This window comes from Lygodium microphyllum, chromosome 4 (assembly GCF_053477565.2).
Source record: "Lygodium microphyllum isolate KBCC chromosome 4, Lygodium_microphyllum_v1.1.10, whole genome shotgun sequence".
Classification (NCBI taxonomy): Eukaryota; Viridiplantae; Streptophyta; class Polypodiopsida; order Schizaeales; family Lygodiaceae; genus Lygodium; species Lygodium microphyllum.
In genome coordinates, this window is record NC_141138.1 from 82,109,311 (window position 1) to 82,121,422 (window position 12,112).

The window sequence follows — 12,112 nt, forward strand, 5'->3', positions numbered from 1 at the left end:
AGGTCATGGAGAGGTGTGAGATTTGCTGATGAGTTGTTAGCCAGCTTGTCTGGTAAGTATTCCAGGGCCTCCTAGAGTTCTTTCTTGTTGCTTGGCACTTGGAAGGTGACAGGCTTAGGTCTCCCAAGATGGGTTCCTTCCATCATGCACACTAGTATAGTGGGCGTGCCGTTGGTCGCGCCCATCATCTTGATGGCTTGCTCATGTGCTTCTTGGTCCGAGAACGGCAGGTCGATTGTAGCAAGGACATGCATCCAATCCCGCTCATCTTCTGGACATGGGATATACTTGGTCAAGGGCCCATAAGACTTCTTGACCTGACTATCGCCCTTGAGTATCAAGGAGATGGCATCCAAGTTGACTGATGAGGTTTTCCAAGTGTTCATCTCCACCCTCACAGCTTCCATCCTGTTGCCTAAGAATATCAAGCCATTATCCCAATCTTCAATAACTCTGGCATTGCACATCCAGGGCCGGCCTAACAAGACATCGTAGTCCAACCCCTTCATGATTATAAATTCGACCGAGAACTGGACACCTGCGATTTTTACTGGCCAGTTTTTAAGTACCCCGAATGGCCTCACACTCATGCCGTTTGCTAACATGACGTTAAACCGAGCGGTCTCAACAGGTGGGTTTCCCCAGGTTTGCAGTACCGCATGGCTTAGCATACTAACCCCGGATCCCGTGTCTATGATCCCCTTTCTTGTTGTGTCTCCTAAGGCTAGGACTGGTAACACTACATGCATCTCGGTGCCTTTCCAGAAAGCGCTAATGTGCAAGGATTTGTGTTTCTGCATCTTGATCCTGTAGATCCAATGCCTGTTCTTGTGACTCCTCGACCCACTGCTTGAGGTTTTGCCATAGGGTGGGGTGCTACTTAAGTAGGTCTCCTAGGCTTAACGTCATTGGGGTGGTCACTAGCGTGGTGAGGAGGTTGTCGGTTGCTCTTCTCTCTCCTGTGCCAAATTGTCCTGGCCAATGGCCGTGACTAATTTGTGGGCCTTCAGCATCAAGGCTTGCCCTAAGGGGTGCTGTTTGGGGTGCAATTGCCCTTTCTGACTTTGGTTGAGGGTGTGAGTCTGTCGTGGTCATGCTGATGAGATCCTCGCTCTCGTCCTCTAGGATGGGCTCAGTGTCTCTTAAGTGTGCTTGTGCCTCTTTTAACCAGTCCCTCACCTTCTCTATGGCCTCGAGTTGGCTCTTCAGATGCGGGTACTCCCCTACCTTGGCACTCCCCTTTTCGGTCATCTTGGGGATTGAAGTTTCCGTCTCTGCGTCCTTGACTTCTTTCTAACAGGTAGAGTTGTAGCACTCGCAGCTTTCAGTGCAATGTTAGCCTCCAGCCTCCTCTTCCTTCACCTATGGCTCTTTTTCCCCATCGAGGCTGCATCAAGGTTGCTAGGCCCTGGTAGTGATATGCCGGCCTGCTTTGTCTGGTCACGGGTCATGACCCGCAATGGGATGGGTGTAGCCTCCCCATCAAGGTTCTCGACGCCAAATAGCCCCAATGGGACAGATGGTACTTCGGCTGAATTTGTAGAAGGTTTTCGCTTTGGGCAATCGACGAAGAGATAGGTGATTCCACACTCTACACACCTTAGGTCAGCTTTGTCTCTGTTCTGCTGCTCCCTCTCCGGGCAACGTGATGAGACATGGCCTGGGTGTCCACAGGTCCAACAGATGATTGAATCCTGCGTCTGTCCCCCTAGGCCTCTACCTCGTCCTCTTCCTAATGCCATCACTAGTACTGTTCAATAGTCCATGAGGACGGCGTTGCCCTCTTCGTCGTGAGGGTATAAGTAAGTCTCTTCCTCATTTGGCTCTTCCACGTAGTGGACTGGAGCGTCACTTGATGGATGGGTCACATAGGGACCGGGTGGCCTAGGTATACTTGTAGGGTTTATGTCCATCCTGGGGATAGCCGACTTCATGTCGTTAGGCACAAGAAGGGCCAATGGGGCTCCCCTTCCGAAAAGTGGTTGCGGTCTATTTGCTAGGTAAGGCTGACCATATGGTTGGGAGTACGGAAGTCTCTTGGGCAATCTGCAGTGCATAGCATCGTGATCGAACCTGCCATAGTTAGCGCAAGGTCTTGACCGAGGGTCTTGACACTCGGTTGGCAAATGATTTCCGTCACAATACACACATTGGATGTGTGGCCGCATTGGTTGTCTCCATAGGTCTTGCAGCTTGACTATCTCCATCTTGACATCAGCCAAGTCGTGGTTCATCTCGGTGGCCTTCCCCTTATATTGGGATGATGGTGCTGGTCGCTCACCAGGGGTTGCTGCTCTGTCCAAACCTCACGAGATGGTTTCTTTTGAGTTGGAGTTCCTGGAGCTCCTCTCTTTCAGTTGATCGTCAACTCTGATAGCTTCCTCAAAAACCCTAGCTAGCATGTCTTGCTGCAAGCTCGAGTTGGCTGCCAAAGCCTTATACAGTTCCTTGTTTCGAATTCCGCTGATGAACACAGTCGAAACTGCTCTTTCAATCGGTCGTTCACCTGTAGGGATTCTCTTGAAGAGGCTCCTTATGTGGGTTATGTAATTGCGAATGTTCTCCTTTTCTTTCAGCTTGACATTCATCAATCGCATCAGCAAATTGTCGGAGTATCCAAGGTTGGCAAATCTCTTAATGAAGAGATTCTTGAGGCTATTGAAGTTTTCATGCTGTGCAATGTCTAAGCTTGTATACCAGGTCCTGCTCTTGTCACCTAAGCAGAGTCTAAATGCTTGAGAACATTGAGTCAGGTCGTTGAGGCCGTTGGCTTCTCAGACTTGCTCGAACTACTCTACAAAGCTATAAGGGTCATCATGGGGTTGCTTTGCGACTATTGGGATTTTAGACTAGCTCTTAGAGCCTTGGGTTGCTCCTAACCATGACAGCAATGAGGTTGCTAATGCTGCAGCACTTTGCTCCACTACGGTGTTGTCTAGCAATCGTTTCATAAGAAGTTCGCTCAGCTTTAAGTCTCCTTCTAGGGCTCTCTCGTGATCTCTATCTGCTGGCTAAGTTCAGCACTCGCTGTACCTCACGTAACTCCGTGCTTTGCCTTTGAGTCCTAAACTACTGGTCTCTATTGTACGTGGCTATGCCTTGCAATGCCTTATGGGCTAGCTTGCTCTCTTCTTCTAAGTCTGCGATGATAGCATCAGTTGTCCAACCGCGATGCTCATATCAGGCATGTGCATCGTAGCTACTGCTGACCAATTGCTGAATAGCCTCTGGGAAGACACCCAAATTGAGTTTCTCATTAGACTTGAGGTCCGAGCTTTCCTCTGCCATAGTCGAGTTCTCGTGCTTTTCAAGCTATCAATTTGATTGTGTGGGTTTGTCAAATCCCCTTCGCTTGCACCGCTTGCTTGTTCCTACTTTGCATGTTGATGGTTTGTCTTTGTCTGTGGGTTCTCTCCTATTTGTGGGTTTCCTGAGTGGCTTATCTGAGTGAGTTCCTTGACTTATTAAATACAGTTCTCAAGTTATCTCCACTCCATGCATGTGTTCTTTCTGGTGCACGTGTGTTCAATCAGGCTTTCAATTTTTCTTAAGTGCACTTCAAGTGCAGAAATTCAAGATGAGTGCGACAAACAGCCTCTAAGCATCTCATGCACCCTTGGGCCTAATAGGCTTGGTAGATTGATTCTTTGGCCATCTAGGAGGGATTTAGGGCCTCTCAACTATGTTGCCTTGCCGTTTCTTTTGGGCTCGATCAGGGTTTTATGGCTTGGTGGGTTACCTCTAGGTCTCTGGGTTTTTGAGTATCGCAACAGCCCACTCAAACTGTTAAGCGGCTATGCCTTATGATTTTGTCTACTCAGTGCACCAGAATCAAGCTTTAAACGTCAGGAAGGCTTACGACAAGTTGCACCACTGAGCTCTAGTTGGGTCAAGTTAAATCTTTGAGACTGAGTTGGGGACACACTCGGCCCAACTAGTCCAAATTGCAGGGGCCAAGAGAGTGACTTGGACGGGCCGAATCTCGCCTGTTCGAGTGCAAAAAGTTTTTTCGTAGGCCGAGGTCCGAGTGGAGTAACTCGGACGGGCCGAGCCAGATGTTGGGCCAAGGGCCGAGTATCGTGTCCTGGGTCGAGTGGACACTCGAGCCGAGTGGACTTTGGCCGAGTGCTAGTTTGGTCAAAGGGCTGAACCGAGTAACACGGACGGGCCAAATAGAGTATCAGGTCCGAAGGCCGAGTAGGGTTTTCGGGTCGAGGTCAAAATGGGCGGGTCCGAGGGCCGAGTTTGGGACTTGGCCTAACAACGGCTGTTCGGACGGGCCAAACGTGGCACGACGAATGCCGTATAATGACAATTTTGATCGAATCTCCCTATTCAGGCAATCATTCCCTGCATAAACTTCCAGATCCTAGCTAAGGCACCAGGGGAAGTGATTGGTATACCTGGGGTGAGCAGTAGGCTCTCCGACGACACGATAGAATCGAATCTTTGCGGGGGCTCTCTCTCTCTCTCTCACTACAATGGTTGCAAATGAGCTCTCCCTTGGCCTCCTGGCCCTTAAACCCCTTCCCGGGCAGGGCTTTGACACTCTCAATCATTCACTTGCTGACATTAAGCATCTCAAGCTAGCTTTTTGCGATTTTTTGCATGTTTTATGCCCTATTTTTCCCTGTTTGCAGCAGTAAACCCTACCCTTTCTCGGTTCGATTTTCTAATTCTATCCTACACTAAATGCAATGAGAATCGAAAGCAACAAACTGACATGATTTCTCCCTATTTTTCAAATCATCAAACAAACTAACTAACCCGAAATACTTACTTGTTTCGAAGATCAAAACACCCAACCTTCCTACCTACCTCAAGCTCCGTTTCAGGGGAGAATCCCTTACTTCAATGCTTGATATGGGGCGCGCAAGCACTCAAGCTTGAATCCATTGGTCCCGGCAAATGGAACCAAAATATGGGACCTTTCGCTCAACCACCAAGACCCACAGACCGCTTATTGTTTCAAGAATTCCAAGCGAGCTCTAATGGCTACCTCTCACATAGCCGATGCGCCCTCAATCCTATGAGTGTAGTGAGCTTACCTTGATGCCGATATGAGTTGCCTCCTCTCTTCTACACTCCGGTAGCTCCATGATCCTAGATGCTAGCTCAAGCATGCTCAAGCCTCCTCCTTCTCCAAGCTCCAACTGCCATAGCTGTATGCGCAAAAGAAGGAAAGAGAAGAGAAGATGGTGAAGAGCTTCACCCCCTTGATCCCTCACTTTCACTCACTCCCTCCCTCACTCTCACAATTACTCCCTCTCTCAAGAGCACACACAAACAAGGAGAGGAGAAGACGAGAAGAAGAGAAGAGCTCTTGTTGGGCATATACCAAAGGATGAGCTTCCATTCACTTTTTGAACTTTATATATACAAACCCTAAAACCCCATGGGCACCCATCCTTTTTTACATGACCGGCCATTGTGGCAAGGTCCCTTTTTCTAATTCCCTCTTTTTGCTTCATACCCTAGGTCTATATTTGACTATTCTTTTACAAGTGGCACAAGAGGGAGCATGGTGCTCTTTTACAAGATTTTTTGGAGTTTTTGAGGCACCTTTTATTTAAAACTACACTTTTGGCCCTGGCTTAGCTTTGGAGCCTGCCTGCGTGTCCTTGCTCCTTTTCCATCTTCTTTCTGCTTTTTCATTCGTCCTTTTGCCTTCTCGGCTTGGGGTTAACAATAGTTTCTCTTGATTTTCAATGATCTATTTTATGGAAAATATTAAGAAAATCAACAAGAATCAGTTGTCTATTAATTCTTCTATAAATACACGAGACTTGTAAATTGCAGTTTTAAGGTAATTTATGGATTTTGGGGGTTTTGATGTGTTAATGGTGTTTGTATGGGATGAAATGAGAGATGAAAATAATTTTTAAGCAAGTCCAATCAAATCACATTACAAAATCAAGAAATATCAGTATTTATTGATAAATAAATAGAAAAATAGAGAGAAATAGATTTTTCATGCTTAATAAATAGGGATAAATAATATATGTGTTTGTGGATGTAAGGTATGACTAAAGTATGAGATTAAGCCTCATTTTAGCCTTATCTTTATGTTAAAATGAGTATTTACTACTCTTTATGAAGAAAAGTACATCAAAACACTCTTTAAATCTACCACCGAACGCACAACCTTAAATGGTAGGGAGAGGAGGGGATAATAAGTATTGATTACATGTTGAATCTGATTTTTTAAAATGGAATTTACATATAAGATATGTGTGTTTTGAGAATTAAAGGATTCACCCTATACAAGAATAAAAATGGTTTTATAGTCTCACAATGCTATTTTAAATAAATAATAATAGTTGAGCACTATGAATCATTCATGGTTGCATTGCATTCAACACATTGTATCATCTTGCATAAATAGCAATTGTTTTCATAAACATTGACGCATGCTGAGAGTGAGGTATCCCAAGCCGTAGGGTTAGTGATTCATTTCCTTTAGGAGACTTACTTAGTGAGGATTATCATTTATCTCTTGGAACAATTGTTCAAAAGAGAGGATCAAGCTCGTACATGTTTTATGCACTCACAACACATCTCAGAGCCAATCCTTGAGGTGTAGGAGAGCCATAGAGGGGCCATGGCAATTAGCGAAGAGGTACTCCATGTGTCTATTTTATGTGGTCTATAATACCAATATGTGTAGGGTCTCCCTATGAGGAGTTTTGGAAAGGTCATCCGCTAGACTATGAGCCATACAAACAAAAATATCTAAATTAGAAGTTAGATTAGTGTGTAGTCTCAGGACGCTTTTGGCCATGAGACGGTGGGGTGTTTTGGTTGAGCATAGAGGCCTGGCTAGAGCCTTAGAACCAATTTCAGGCCCCATTTTAGGTCTTGACATGTGGTGCATTTTTTGGGAGTTGCTAATAAGTGGTGGTGTCCAAATCTTGGTCAATAAGGACCAGCTTATCTGTGTATGCCAAAAGGCAGTGAAATAGATCCAAAAGACTATCAAGCTAAGCTTCAAAAGCAAGAAAGAGCTGAACGGGCTAGATGGTAGGCCAAAATTATTAGGAGATATTCTCCTTAGCAGAGTGATCCAATATCCCTACAAGGGAGAGGTATTAGCAACCCTAGTTCCAAAAATAGTCCGTTAGGAGGTGGAGGAGCAAGTTCTAGTACTTTCCCTTAGTCGGTCATCCCACTTCGAGTGGGGTAATAGTTCCCATAGACAGGGACCTTTAGTGAATTCGGTCATCATGGTGCAACCCAATGCAATCCCAATAGGAAGGTCAGACTTGCTAGCCTTAAGATTTCCTCTATCCATTTTTTATGGGTTAGCAGAGGAAGATGCATAACTTCATATTAATGAGTTTCAAAAGTTAATGTTCAACTGTCGAATCCAAGATGAAGGGCGCTTGATGATAATCTTTAATATGACTCTGAAAGGACAAGCTACAATATGGTATCATAGCCTAGAGGCTTGAATCATAACTACAATTGAACTATTTTTTACAGCCTTTCAAAGAGAGTTTATCCATGAAAGGGGGGGTCAGTATTGGCTATGTGTTCTTAATGTAACAAGCATGTCTCTAACTCTTTTTCTAGCTTAAAATCCTGCTCATTGGCGACTTCAAGATTAGATGACCTAGCATGTCAAATCCACGAACTGATATGTATATATAACAACCATAAAAAGCATCAAGCTACCACAAAGTAGAATATACAAAAAAGCACACAAACAGCTCTCACCCTACCCCTTGACAAAATCAATGCATGAAAACCACAAGGAATAGGCCAAGCATAATCTGATAGAGATACAAAACCAGTCACTAACCAAATGCTCCAACACAGACTGACTGAAGAGAACTCTCAAAGAAGTAATCCTAAGTAGCAGTTTGAACTACCTACTTGAGGACCTAGGACAATGGGACCAGGAACTTCTACTAGGTGAGGAATCCTATAGCTGATCTTATATTTGCAGATACTTTTGATTCATCTCTTTTTTAAAATTTACTTCAAGACTTGATATTAGGGTGTGAAAAAAGGAGGGAGCTGAGTATAGTGACCCAAGGAGAATAGGGCATTGGCCTCAAGTCTTGACTCAGTATCCAATAACCTACCAAGCTCTTGCAAGGTGATACTTAATCCTTTTTCTTTAGCTCACTTTTATTTTCACTTCAACCATCCTTTTTGTTTTGTCTGAATGGCTAGGCCTTCAAAAGGTGATGATTATCTGTGCTGTAATTTTTCTTTCATTTTATTTCTTTTTCTTCATGTTAAGGGGTTAGAACCCCTTTTTACACACTTATGTATACGTTAGTCTTTCAAATATGTGCATTGTTTCTTCTCTTTCTTTTCTTTGGTAAGCTTCTCTAACTGCCTCACAACTAAAAAAAACTTCTCTTTCTTTTCTTTGGTAAGCTTCTCTAACTGCCTCACAACTAAAAAAAACTCCTAGTAATAGTTGCCTAGCAGGCTAGCAGAAGAGGGTAACTAGGATAACCTTCTAAAACAGTTCTTAGAGTGCTCGACCATGTCTTCATAGGAGGTAGACAATGGCTTAGACCTCCTCAGATATACCTAACCTAAACTTTGGGACTTCATGCCTTTATTGTCAGTCCCCAAAAGAAGAAACTTTCCCACATACACATAACTATTCAACATAAAGGGAAATAAATCACAAAAAAAGGATATCACTAGGACTTGGCTACAAGAAGGGTCAGAGTAGCAAGAGGCTCACTCTAGGCACTCTGTCAGACCTGTTTGGTACAACACTAAAGTAGAAAACTATTAAATATATCCACACCAACTAAATAGATGGCCCTCTTGGCCTAATAAAATATAACATTGTGCATCCAAACCAATCGGCCCTCTTGGCCTAAAGGAAAAAACCCAATACAACTTATACACATTTCCCCTTGGAGTAGTACTAGCATACAACAAGATGCTCCATTCCAAGGAGAAAAGAGGGCTCCTAGCCCTAAACTAGATGCATTAGATTATGACCCATACCTCCTATATATACAATACGAGGCGTGTATAAAATGTCTTTTGACCACCTTATGGATCTAAGATAACAACGATAAATGGGTCTCGACTATTCTTTGCATTACCCACACTAACCATCACCTACCATATAAAGCATGCATTGGATAAAAGTCCCCATAATCAAACATGTCCTGTCTCTTCATCAATGGAGATATCTAAACTAGGACCACAATTGAAAAAAATGACTTTTTCATAAGCATAATTTGCTAAGGAATGGGCAAATTGATTCTAATATCAAGTGAATATATACTCTCTCAAACTCGTCAATCGCGTTCATAACAACACGATAATACATACGAAGAATGGGATTCCGTATTGTGTACATTCTATTCAATTGATTCAAAACCAACATGGAATCTCCTTTTACTAATAATTAGCAAATAGCACCTTTCTTAGTAATATTTAGTCCCATGATTAGGACTTTATATTCCACCATCTTATTAGTAAATCCTACCCTAAGGTAGGTAGCTAATTTCATCAGGATTCTAAGTTGGGGATCTCTAATGATATCCCAATACTCCCTTTCTTATTACGATCCCTGGATGCTCCATCAAAATATAATGTATATGTCTATATAAGGGTGGTTTATGCATTTGGCCATCACCAACTCCTTTATTAGTAACTATGATAGTCAAAATTCAGCATATTTAGAGGATAAACCAAAGGCTCTATCCCACCTTCTTCATTGAATCCAACAGGGATGCTTGTCAAAATCATTAAGCAATGATGGTATAAGACTTTGATCTCCAAAACAAATGTCTCGTCCTCTTGCTTAATCACTTTATAACCTTTACTCCACCAAACAAGTCTTCCCTGATGGTATCTTTTTTCCAAATATGGGTATTCTAAATAGGGAATTAGCCACTCCATCAACCAATTTTTAGCCTCTCTTGTAGGTTTCAATACAAACTAGTCTTGACCTGCAAGAGAGTTATCTCATCAATATGCCTAAAGATAATAAGGTTTAATCTTATTTAGATTAATATTTTTTTAAAACTCCACTCTATAATCAAATTCAAATATTCCCAGTTTACGGCTAGCAAAGGCAATTGGATGATATCATTTCTCTTCCCAAATTTGGGCTAAACATCAGTTGTACTATGCATTGTGGCTGCTGAAAATATATAGAAAACTTCACCTCTTTTGGGTACTTTTAGGATTGGTGCTTTCACTAATTTATGATTCACATCATCAAAAGATAATTGATAAATTTCATTCCAATTAAATATACATTTAAAGGATAACAAATTCATCAATGGCAATACTCTTTGTGCCAATGCATCCTGGTTATATCCCACTGATGATAGAAAGGTGTGTACCTCTTTTGGAGTATGAGACGGGCTCACAACAACTATAACCTTTATGTTTTCAAGGTCATTCACAATACCAACCAAACTAACCCATGGCCTAGTAACAACACGTAGGGCACCCCAAAGATGCACTTCCATGGATTAAGAGCAATACAGAACTATCTACAATGCTCAAAACATTTTCTTAAAATGATCAATTGTCTTTCCCTTGTGGTGGCTGCCCCCAAATCATTAATGAAGACTTTTAACTCCTTAGGAGAGATATCACCAAATGTCTTATCCTAGTTCACGTTCCCTATTGGTGGCTGAACAATCCAACACAAACTTTGCTTTAGAATGATAGGAAGAGCCGACATCGAAGGATCAAAAAGCAACGTTGCTATGAACACTTGGTTGCCACAATCCACTTATCCCTGTGGTAACTTTTCTAACACCTCTAGCTTCAAATTCTGAAACACTAAAGGATCGATAGGCCATGATTTCATAGTTTGTATTCGTACTGAAAATCAAAATCAAATGATCTTTTACCCTTTTGTTCAACACGAGATTTTTGTTCTTGTTGAGCTCATCTTAGGACACCTACGTTATCTTTTAACAGATGTGCCGCCCTAGCCAAATTCCCAACACTTGCAATGTCTTCCACCTGGATCAGCACACGAGCATACCTTAGGACCAAAAGTAGGGTCCAAACTCCGCCTTCACCTCACGAAGTAAGTACAATAATGTTAAAAGTAGTGGTATTTCAGTTGCGCCAAAGGCTCCCACTTATTCTACACCTCTCAAGTCATTTCAAAAAGTCGAACTAGCTCAATAGGGTCTTCTTTCCCCAACATTGATTCTTCCAAGCCCATTCCCTTGGCTTTGGTTTAGCTAGATAATAGATAGGGACAGTGGGAATCTTGTTAATCCATTCATGCACATCACTAATTAGATGATGAGGAATTTGGCTATCTTAAGAGAGTCATAGTTACTCCCGCCCTTTATCTATGCTTGGTTGAATTTCTTCACTTTGACATTCAAAGCATAGTGCAGAAATCACATTGCGTCAACATCCGCAAGGACCATCGCAATGCTTTGTTTTAATTAAACAGTTAGATTCCCCTTATCCGTATACCAGTTCCAATACAACTATTCACTGCCTAGGAAGGGCTGCCTTGCGAGGGACGACGTTCTGCCCCCATCACCTGATCGGCATGTGAAGGTCTGCCCTCGCCATTGGGGTAGCTTGGGCAAACCCTCTTGATAGCCTCCAAGGTCAAGAAGCAAACCCCTAGACCCAACCCTTAGAGCCAATCATTTTCTTGAAGTTACGGATCCGTTTTACCAACTTCCCTTACCTACATTGTTCTATCGACTAGAGGATGCTTACCTTGGAGACTTGATGCGATTATGAGTATAACCAGGCGTGATCGGCATTCGCTTCTCTATATTTTCATGGGCCGTTGGGGGCACACCGACACCGTGAAGACATGCGGTGCTTTACCATCCCGCGGGACCCTATCTCTAGGTGATTCGATTTTAGGGTGAGCAGGCTATTAAAAAGAAAAGAGAACTCTTCTCGAGACCCCCATCGGTGTCTCAGGATCTAGTCACGTTGCCGTCCACTGTCATGTCTCGATTCAAGAATATTAACCTGATTCCCTTTCGATGAGTGGCACACATTGTTGAGAGTGAAAAAAGACTGAATTTTTTACTCTGATTTTTGTTGTTTTTGAGGTCTAAAGGGTTTTTTTTAATGGTTTTTGAGTGATGTTTGGTTGTTTTTGGAAGTGTTTGAGAGTATTTTA

General features: G+C 42.9%; 1 pseudogene; it reads right to left on the bottom strand.

Annotated features, from left to right (window-relative positions):
* Window positions 1–10,311: 10,311 nt before the first annotated feature.
* LOC148037234 (25S ribosomal RNA) lies at window positions 10,312–11,677 on the bottom strand (annotated as a pseudogene).
* Window positions 11,678–12,112: the final 435 nt, after the last annotated feature.